Source organism: Furipterus horrens, unplaced genomic scaffold (genome assembly GCF_987537825.1).
Source record: "Furipterus horrens unplaced genomic scaffold, mFurHor1.1.pri manual_scaffold_17, whole genome shotgun sequence".
Taxonomy (NCBI): Eukaryota; Metazoa; Chordata; class Mammalia; order Chiroptera; family Furipteridae; genus Furipterus; species Furipterus horrens.
The window spans coordinates 72,578,116-72,590,042 of NW_028327187.1; positions in this window are offsets into that span (position 1 = coordinate 72,578,116).

Genomic DNA, 11,927 nt, shown 5'->3' on the forward strand with positions numbered 1-11,927 from the left:
ACCGCTTCCGCTGGCTTCCCTGTCTATCGGCCTGCGCGCTCTATCTTTCTTCCTGCCACAGCACCGTCCCTTTGTTCTGTGGGACTCTAGTGTGGTCGGTCAGCGCAGCACTCTCCTTCCCCGGAGCTCTCTGCCGGTCTGGAGCTCTGCAGCAGCCCTTCCCTGCGGGCCCTTCTCCTTGCCCTAAAACCGTCTCCCCTCCAGAACCTCCGCCTCCACTCTCTTCCCTACTTACACACCCTGCACGTCCTATTTCTCTCTTAGCCCCAAACCTGCCTTTTGTTCTGTGGGATTCTAGCGCGACTAAAGAGCAAACACTGATTTCAAGAACACAGTTCTCCCCCGGTCCGGAGTTCCGCAGCAGCTTTTCTGTGCGGCCCGTCTCCTAGCCCCAAAACTGCTCCTTTGTTCTGTAGGGCCCTAACGCTAGTGCTGGGCACGCCCGGGATGCCGAGCTTTCCATTGGAGGTTGCAGCTGAGGATGTTTCTCTCTAGACTCAGGTCACACAGTTTCTCCCAGTCCTGGTTGTTCACTGTTCTCTCCCTCCTCTGGCTTTTTCGGCCAAATCCTCTCCCTAACTCCCTACAAGAATTCCCTCCCGGCTAGTGAGCTCTCCGGCTTGATACTGCAAACGCACGGAGTCTCAGAATGACTCAGTCAGCAGTTTGTGATAAACCCCTCCACCCCCCTCCACGCTGCTCCCACGATCTCCTCCCCGTTCACGTTATCAGATATTCCCACTCACTCAGTCATTCCTCCCCGAGTTTGTTCCTCCTGGATTGTCTCCTTAGCAGGAGCGAGCTGAGAACACTGTTCCTACTCCGCGGCCATCTTGGTCCCCCCCCCCCCTTATACATGCCTTTTGGCACACATATGGAGTCATTGCTCTTGGAAATGCACCTAGGATTGGAATTCCTGAGTCAAAAATATATGTGTATTTAGTTTTAGTAGGCTCTGCCAAATATTTTTCCAAAGTAGTTGAACCAATTTATATTCTCACCAGCAATGTGTGAGAGTTTGAGTTGCTCTGCATTTTTGCTAACATTTGGTATTTTAAGCCCTTTTAATTTTAGCTTTTCTACTGGGTGTCTAGTGTTATTTCACTGTGTTTCAGTTTGTATTTCTTTAATGAATAATAATTTGGACCACCTTTCATATAATCACAGACCATTTATTTGGATCTCTTCTTTAGTGAAGGGTCTGGATAAATCTTTAGACTTTTAAATTTGATGTTTCTCTTTTATTATTGTCAGTAAAAGTTTATTAAATAAAATTTGTATATAACTATATATTTATGAGGGGGGACATCCCAAAATCCAGAATTATCTTCTGGAGGGAGGGTCCCTTGTAGTACAGGCTTCCCCTGCTAGGTGAGTGTTTTAGCAAGTCATCTGTATCAATGTACCAGCTCAACTAGTCATGAGAGACTGTGTTAGGATTCTGTGAATTTTTTTTTGAGGACTCTTTCAACACATTTGTCCATTTCACACCACGCCAAGTGTTCAGCAGTTTTTGACAAAAACCCAGCATGACCCCCATGCCTCACCCTCCTTATTCACTCGATCTCACTCTGAATGACTTCTTTTTTGTTTCCATAGATGAAACATGTCCTCAAAGAGAAATGTTTTGCCAATGTGGCAGAGGTGAAACAAAAAATGTCAGAAGCGCTTAAAAGGAACTCAAATCAATGAGTACAAAAACTGTTTAGAGCAGTGGAAAAAATGTCTTGATAGTTATATTTCACCAAATGGATAGTACTTTGAAGGTGACTGAAGTTTAAACATGTAAGAATAAATACACAATTTTTTAATAAATAAAGTCTCTTTTTGACCCCCCCCCCCGATATTGTCAGAACATGGCGGTAGATGGACTGCCCACCTGGACTTTTTGAGGTTTGCAAATGAAACATATGCAGGGGATTGGAAGATGGCAGAGGAGTGCGGGAGGCTGCACTTTCTAGCTCCTGAGATCTGTCTGTAGTTTGAAATAATTGCAGACAGAACATCTCATTTAACATCTGGATACTGGCAGGAGTTGAGCCTTGGCACTTCTGGATCAGAGAAGACCATCTGGGAGTGACCTGTTTGGTGAGTATAGCGGAGGAGAAAGGGACGAGAAGGAATATCTGACTGGGTTGGCTTCCTGAGCTGTGGCTGGAAGTACACAAAGATTTTTAGTGACCACAGGCTTCCCCAGAGAGGAAACAGGAGGAGAGCAGGGCTCTGCCTATTGGCAGAGCCAGGAGTGGGCCAGGTGGCGTCTGGCGCTGAGAGGCAAGAAACAGCATACTGCTGTGTATGTAAAAATGTGTTGTAGTTGTTTTTTTTTTTCTTTTTCTCTTTTGTTTTCTGTGGAGAGGGGAGAGGTTAGGGATGGGACAAGATTCCTGAGGAGTGCAAGCGCAGAAGTGCACTCGCCCACTCCCCAACCCTCCCCTTTGGTCCCACGAGCACGCACAGGGAGGTGCCTCCATCCACTGGCCCAGGCGTGCAACCAACTCACTGGCTGCTGTGTCTGAGTGCCCCTTGGGCCTGCCCCAATAGGCACAAAATCAATGTGCCAGCCGACAGGCACAGATACCCACCTCCACCGTGCTCAGGTGCCTTGGCCCCGCCCAAACAGGCGCAAAATTAACCCACAGGGCACGCAGGCCACCGTGTGCAGGCACCCCTGGACCACCCCAATAGGCACCAAACTAACACTCCGGCCACTTGCCCAGGTGTTACTTGCACACGTCCAAGTGGGCGCAAGAACAACGGGCGGCCGCAGCTCCCAGACGCCCACCTCCACTGTGCATAGGTGTCCGGGGCCCTGCCCCAGTGGGCAAAAAACCAACTCACCGGGCACAGCTCAGCGGGCATGAGGCTAGTGCGCAGACCACCATGTGCGCGTGCACAAGCACCCCTGCTGGCTCCAACAGGTGCCAAACGAAAGTGCCGGACACCGCACATGGGTGTCACCTGGGCATGCAACCCCAAGGGCATGAGACTAGCACGCTCAATGCTGCATGTAGGTGCACACCATGGCCACCACGCCCAGGAACCTCTGGCCTGCCTCAATAGGGGTCAAACCAACGCGCTGGCCACTGCGCCCAGTTGCCACCCGGGCACGACCTAATGGGCATGAAACCAATGTGTCACCCATCCCAATAGGACCACAACAAACCTGCCCACCAACAAGTAGAGGCCTCCCCCACCACAAGAACAAGAGAGCAACCAGTCTTCCTTGGACCCACCCACCCCCATGCTCAACAGGTAACCCTGTCCCTGGCCTTCATGAGGGAAGGCACTCGCCTCTGGCTGAGGACAAAGGACAGTGAAATGAACTAGAGGCACTTTGTGATAAGTTTTGGGTGCTGGCTCTTGAGAAAGAGCTGGGAGAACAGCGGACTAGGTCCCAGTAGAGAAGAATCCCAAGTGCTACAGGGGAAATCACTTAAGCAGACTGCTTCCCTCCAAGTGGCGTCAACTGGAGATAGCAGCTCAACAATTGTATACAGGAAGTTCACACCATAAAGGAAAAAAAATAAAAGTAGATCAATCTGAGAAGCAGAAACAAGACCAGTGCCCAAAACGGGGAGGCGAAATAACACCCCACCAAACAGAAACAACACTCCACCAAAAAGAAAGGAGGAATTCCCAGAAGGAAAGATAAATCACATAGAAGCAAGCAAGCTATCAAACATGGAATTCAAAACAATAGTAATGAGGAAGCTCAATGAACTTGACAAACTCAAAGAAAACTATAATGAACTCCAGGGGAGCTATAAAGAGCTTCAGGGAAGCTATAAGGAGCTTACTAAAAACTACACCAGCATAAAAAAAGGACATAGAGGGCGGAGGAGTGAGGGGAGGCTGCACTCACAGGCTCCCGAGACCCGTATGTAGTTTGGACTAATTGCACACAGAACATCTCAGTGAGCAGCTGGACACTGGCAGGAGTTGAGCCTTGGCACTACTGGATTAGAGAAAAACCATCTGGGAACAACCGGTTTAGTGAGGATAGAGGAAGAAAAAGGGACGAAACAGGATTCCTGACTGGGGTGGCTGCCTGAGCTGCGGATGGAAGGACACAAAGGCCTTTTGGTGACCACAGGCTTCCCCAGAGGGGAGTCAGGTGGAAAGCAGATCTCTGCCCACTGGCAGAGATGGGACTCGACCAGGAGGCATTGACGCTGGAAGATGGGAGACAGCGTGCTGTTGTGCAAGTGAAAACGTAATTTTTCCTTTGTATTTTTCTCTTGTGAACTGCGGAGAGGGGGGGGACAGTTTGGGGGTGATGGGACATTCTTGAGGAGCACAGGCGCAGCAGTGCACTCGCCCAATTCCCAACCTTCCCCTTGGGTCGCGCGGGCGCACATAGGGAATTGCCCTCATTCACTGGCTCAGGTGTGCAGGGCCGTGCGACCAGATGCCCCTCGGACACACCCCAAAAGACATAAGATCAGTTTCACAACAGGTGCAGGGAGGGCCCACTGGACATGCAGAAGACTGTGCGCAGTTGCCCCTGGTCAGCTCCAGTGGGCGCGAGGCCAGAGTGCCAGGCCAGAGCGCAGAGCACTTGCTCAGGCTCTGCTCGTGGCAGCCCAGGTGGGCAGAGGAACAGTGGGTGGCTGCGGAATGGGAACAGCGGGCAGCAGCGACACACAGACACTCACTTCTACTGAGGACAAGTGTCCAGGGCCCCAGCCTAAGAGGCGAGAGACCAACTACCGTGGTGCAGCGGGCCTGAGGCTAGCTCCCCTGCCGCCTTGAGCGCAGGGACAGCTCAGCTAGCTCCAACAGGCGCCAAAGGAATGCGCCATGCCAGCCACCACCCTCACGCAACAGCGACAAGAAAAAGGAAACTTTGACCCGCCACGTTAGACCAGCAGTGGAAGCAGAAATAGAAGAGGACACACAAAGGCTGAACTGAGTAAAAATATTCCGGTTTTTTTTTCCTTTTTCTTTTTCTTCCTGTAAAAAAATATATATCTCTAATTTCTTTCATACAATCTCTCCTCATCCTTCCTCTTCAATTGTTGTTTATTTGTTTATAGCTCTAGTTTAGCATCTCTTTCACTGTAAATAAATAGAATATAACTACTATACAAATCCAATACTATACAATTCCACTTTCCTACTATATTCTGCACTCTTCCCTTTTTCTTCTAAAGTTATTAACATACAATGTAAATATTACCTACTCTCTAGCACAGTCTCAACTATTATTAATCTATTATCCCCTCTCTCAAAAATAATACTTTTCCTCCCTAAAAACAACTCATCTATTCTTCCTATACTATAAAAGCTCTAATCTCTCTACATTTATATTAATACTGGTTCATTGGCTGACAATAGTGGGATAGAGGGTGGGGGATATTTTTGAGGGTCCGGGTCTCCTGCCTGGGCTATGTATTTATGTTTTTAACAGCATCTCCACAAAATAACTCAAGACAAAGTGGATAGAGTGACTCTCAATCAACTAGCCAGAAGGAAGATCCTACCAAAGAACATCTGAAATATAACCAGACAGCATAAACAAATGACATAAAGGGTAAACCAAGAACATCAGGCTCAGGAGATCAAAGAGACTGCACCACTGAAACCCCCAGATCTACCATAAAGAATCTCATACCACAAAGGTGGGAAGGCAAAGCAGACAAACCCAAAAAACAAACATAAACAAGAAGAATCCAATAGGTTAAGATGCAGAAACAACCTCTCAATGAAAAGAAAAGTGGAATCCCCAGAAAGAGAGGTAGATGGAATAGACATAGCCCAAATGTCAGACACGGAATTCAAAACTATGGTGGTGAAGAAGTTCAATATACTTGAAACCTTTAAAACAGCTATGACAACCTCTAAGGAAGTTACCAACAGCTCCAAGAAAATTTCAGGGAACTCGCAGAGAACTACAGCAGCATAAAAAAAGACAGAGAAACTATCAACAAGAACCAGGAAGAAATGAAGAATGCAATCTCTGAACTGAAAAACACAGTAGAATCAGTGAAAGGCAGACTAAACGAAGCAGAGGATCGGATTAGTGACTGAGAAGATAATGTAGAAAAAATTCTCAGATGATACAGCAAAATGAAAAAAGATTGAAAAAGTATGAACAAGATGTAAGGGAATTACAGGATAGCATAAGAAAGGACAATATCAGAGTCATTGGAATTAAAGACGGATCAGAAGAACAAGGAATAGAAAAACTGATAGGAGATATAGTGACAGAAATTTTTTCCAAACTGATGAGAGAAAAAGTTATGCAAGTCCAGGAAGCACAGAGAGTTCCAATAAAGAGGAACCCCCCAAAAAACCACTCTAAGGCACATCATAGTTAAAATGGCAACATTCCAAGACAAAGAGAGAATCCTAAAAGCAGCAAGAGAAAAACAGCACATAACATACAAGGGAGCTCCAATAAGGCTATCAACCGATTTCTCAACAGAAACATTACAAGCCAGAAGGGAATGCTCAAAAATATTTCAAGCAATGAAAAACAAAGGCCTACAACCAAGAATACTCTACCCAGCAAGGCTCTCATTCAAACAAGAAGGTGAAATAAGGAGTTTTTCAGACAAAGGAAGACTGAAAGAATACATCTCGACCAAACCAGCATTGCAAGAGATGCTAAAGGGAGTGTTCTAAGAAAGAGGAAGAGAAAAAAAAAAAAAAAGGAGAGGAACAGAGGTACAAAGGGAAATGAATAAATACATGTCAATAATAACCTTCAATGTAAATGGATTAAATGTTCCCATTAAAAGACATAGGGTAACGGAATGAATAGGAAAACAGGACCCACATATTTGCTGTCTACAAGAAACACATCTCAAAACAAAAGACTTACATAGACTGAAAGTAAAGGGATATAAAAAAATATTCCAAGCAAACGGACCTGAAAAAAAAGTTGGGGTAGCAGTCCTTATATCAGACAAAACAGAATTCAAAGCAAGGGCAATAAAAAGAGACAAAGAAGGACATTTCACAACACTTAAAGGAACGATTAATCAAGAAGATATAACACTGATAAACATATATGCACCCAACACAGGAACACCCAAATTCATAAAGCAAATACTAGAAGACCACAAGAAGAACATTAACAACAACACACTCATAGTAGGGGACATCAACACACCATTATCAACAATAAACAGATCATCAAAACAAAGAAACACCAAGGATATACAGGCATTGAACAGCGCACTAAACCACATGGACTTAACTGATATATATCAAACTTTTCACCCCAAAGAAGCAAAATATACATTCTTTTCAAATGCACATGGGATATTTTCAAAGATAGACCACATGATAAGACAAAAAACAAGCCTCAACAAATTCAAGAAAATTGAAATCATATCAAGCATCTTTTCAGATCACAATGCCTTGAAACTAGAAATCAACCTCAGAGAAAAAAATCGAAGATATCTAAAGTCATAGAAAATGAATAACACACTATTAAACAATGAGAGGTTTAACAATGACATCAAAGAAGAAATCAAGAAATTTCTAAAAACTAATGACAATGATCACACAACAACCCAAAACCTATGGGACACAGCCAAAGCAGTCCTAAGAGGGAAGTTCATAGCAATACAGGTATATCTGAAAAGGATACAAGAAGCTCAAATAAAAAATGTAATCCTAAAGCTACAAGAACTAGAACAACAACAAGAAACAAAGCCTAGGGCAAAAAGAAGGAAAGAAATCATCAAGATCAGAGCAGAATTAAATGACATAGAGAATAAACAAACAATCCAAAAAACCAACAAAACTAGGAGCTGGTTCTTCGAAAAAATAAACAAAATTGACAACCCCTAGCCAGGCTCATCAAGAAAAAAAGAAAGAAGACCCAAATAAACATAATCAGAAATGAAAGAGGAGAAATCACGACTGATACCTCAGAAATACAAACAATTGTAAGAAATTATGACTAACAACTGTATGGCAAGAAATTTGACAACCTAGAAGAAATGGACCAATTTCTAGAAACATATAATCTTCCAAAACTGAAACAAGAAGAAGTAGAAAGTCTCAACAGACCAATAACAAAGAAGGAAATTGAAACAGTAATAAAAAATCTCCCTGCACACAAAAGCCCTGGACCGGATGGCTTCACAGGAAAATTTTACAAAACATTTAGGGAAGAATTAACTCCTACCCTCCTCAAACTATTCCAGAAAATCCAAGAAGAGGGAAAAATCCCAAACATTTTCTAAGAAGGCCGTATTACCCTAACCCTAAAACCAGGTCAAGACACAGCAAAGAAAGAAAACTACAGGCCAATATCACTGATGAACATAGATGCTAAAATCCTCAATAAAATCTTGGCAAACAGGATCCAGCAACACATCAAAAAGATCATATACCACTATCAAGTGGGATTCATCCCAGGGATGCAAAGATGGTTTAATATTCACGAATCAAAAAATATAATACATCACCTAAACAAAATGAAAGACAAAAATCAAATGATCATATCAATAGATGCAGAAAAAGCATTTAATAAAGTACAACACCAATTTATGATGAAAACACTCAGCAAAATGGGAACAGAGGGAGCATACCTTTACATAATTAAGGCTATATATGAGAAGCCTGAAGCCAACATCATACTCAATGGACAAAAACTGAAAGTAGGCCCCCTGAAATCAGGAACTAGACAAGGGTGTCCACTCTCTCCACTTCTATTCAACATAGTTCTGGAAGTCCTAGCCACAGCAATCAGACAAGAAAAAGAAATAAAAGGCATCCAAATTGGGAAAGAAGAAATAAAACTATCATTATATGAAGATGACATGATAGTACACCTAGAAAACCCTATAAACTCCCCTAAAAGACTACTCGATATAATAAGTGAATATGGCAAAATAGCAGGGTACAAAATAAATACACAGAAATCTAAGGCATTTCTGTACACCAACAATAAAATATCAGAGACAGAGACAAAAAAAGAAAATACCATTTACTATAGCAACAAGAAAAATAAAGTACCTAGGAATAAACTTAACCAAACAAATAAAAACCTGTACACTGAAAATTATGCAACATTGAAGAAATAAATAAAAGAAGATACAAATAAATGGAAGCAAATGCCATGTTCTTGCATGGGAAGAATCAACATCATCAAAATAACCATACTACCCAAAGCAATTTACAGATTAAATGCAATCCCTATTAAAATACCAATGACATATTTCACTGACCTAGAACAAATATTCCAAAAATTCATATGGAATCAAAAAAGACCCCGAATAGCAAAAGCGATCTTGAAAGAAAAGAACACAGCAAGAGGAATCATGATACCAGACATCAAACAATACTACAAAGCCACTGTGATCAAAACAGTCTGGTACTGGCATAAGAACAGATATATAGATCAGTGGAACAGAATAGAAAGCCCAGAAATAAACCCAGGCCTCTGTGGTCAATTAATATTTGATAAAGGAAGAAGGAATATAAAATGGAGTGAGAAGAGCCTCTTTAACAAATGGTGCTGGGAGAACTGGACAGGGACGTGCAATAGAATGAAACTAGACCACCAACTTACACCACACACAAGAATAAACTCAAGATGGATAAAAGACTTAAATGTAAGCCGTGACACCATAAAAGTCCTAGAGGTAAACATAGGCAGGAAAATTTCAGATATCCCGTGTAACAATATCTTTACAAATAGATCTCTTAAGGCAAGAGAAATAAAGGAAAAAATGAACAAGTGGGATTACATCAAACTAAAGAGTTTCTGCTCAGCAAACAAAAACATCAGGAAGATGAAAAGGGAACCAACCATACGGGAAAACATATTTGCCAATGATATCACAGACAGGGGACTGATTTCTAAAATATATAAAGAGATTACACAACTCAACATCAAGAAAACAAACAACCCAATTAAAAAATGGGCAAAGAACCTGAAGAAACACTTATCTGAAGAGGACATAGAGAAGGTTCATAGACACATGAAAAAATGCTCAACATCATTGGCCATCAGAGAGATGCAAATAAAACCGCAATGAGATACCATTTTACACCAGTCAGAATGGCCATCATCAACAAATCAACAAACAACAAATGCTGGCGAGTATGCGGAGAAATGGGAACCCTACTGCACTGTTCGTTGAAATGCAGACTGGTGCAGTCACTATGGAAAACAGTATGGAATTACCTCGAAAAACTAAAAATGGAACCGCGTTTTGAACCAGCGATTCCACTGCTAGGATTATACCAAAAAAATCCTAAAACCCTACTTCAAAAAAACTTATGCACCCTTATTTTCATAGCAGCCCTGTTTACAATAGCTAAGCAGTGCAAACAACCTAAGTGCCCATCTGTAGATGAGTGGATCAAAAAACTGTGGTACATTTCCACAATAGAATACTATGTAGCAGAAAGAAAGAACGAACTGCTGCCATTTGTGACAACATGGATGGAACTAGAGAGAATTATGCTTAGTGAAAAAAGCCAGGCAAAGAAAGCAGAATACCATATGATATCACCTAATACAGGAAACTAAAGAACAACTCAAACAAATGAATTAAATAGGACAAAGAGTAGAATAGTAGTCTATAGGGGTGAGGGGGGAGGGAGAGAATGGGAATAAGTAAGGGAAAGGTTTAGTCAAGGAACGTGTATAAATGACTCATGGACATGGACAACGGGGAGGGATATGATTCCGGGAGAAGGGGTGGGTTGGGGGGCGAGCAATGGGGGAAAAATTAGACAACTGTAATTGAAAAACCAAAAAAAAAAAAAAAAAAAAAAACTATCAAGAAGAACCAGGAAGAAATGAAGAATATAATTTCTGAACTGAAAAATGCAGTAGATCAACCAAAAGCAGGCTAAGTGAAGTAGAGGAGCACATCAGTGAATTAGAGAATAACATAGAAAAAAATTACCAAACAATACAACAAAATGAAAAAAGACTTAAACAGAGTGAAGAGGCTTTAAGAGAATTGCAGGCAACATGAGATGAAACAACATTCAAATCATAGGGGTAAAAGAAGGAGAAGAAGAAAAGCAAGGAATAGAAAACCTGATTGAAGAAGTAATGACAGAAAATTTTCCTAACTTGCTGAAAGAAAAAGTCATGAAAGTCCAGAAATCACAGAGGGTCCCAATGAAAATGAATCCAAAAAGGCCTACTTCAAGGCATATCATAATAAAAATGGCAACATTCAAAGATAAAGAGAGAATCCTAAAAGTAGCAAGAGAAAAGCAACAAATAACATACAAGGGATCTCCAATAAAGCTATCAACTGATTTCTCAACAGAAACACTACAAGCCAGAAAGGAATGGCAAAAAATATTTTAAGCAATGAAAAACAAAGGCCTACAACCAAGAATACTTTACCAAGGAAGGCTCTCCTTCAAAATGGAAGGTGAAATAAGGAGTTTCCCAGACAAAGGAAGACTAAAATAATGCATCTCCACCAAACTAGCTTTCCAAGAGATGCTAAAGGGAATGCTGTAAGAAAAAGAAGAAAAAGACAGAGGGAGAGGGACACAGGAACAAAGGGAAATGAATAAATACCTGACAATAATAACCTTAAATGTAAGTGGATTAAATGCTCCAATCAAAAGATATAGGGTAGCGAATTGGATATGAAAACATGACCTACATATATGCTGTCTACAAGAGACACATCTCAAAACAAAAAATCTACACAGACTGAAAGTGAAGATGGAAAAAAGTATTTTAAGCAAATGGACGTGAAAAAAAAGGTGGGGTAGCAATACTTACATCACGCAAAACGAATTTCACAGCAAAGGCCATAAAAAGAGACAAAGAAGGACATTTTATATTACTTAAGGGAACAGTCCATCAAGAAGATATAACCCTCATGAATATATATGCAACCAACATAGTTACACCAAAACATATAAGGAAAATATTGGAGGACTACAAAAATTATATCAACAGCAACACACTCATAGTAGGG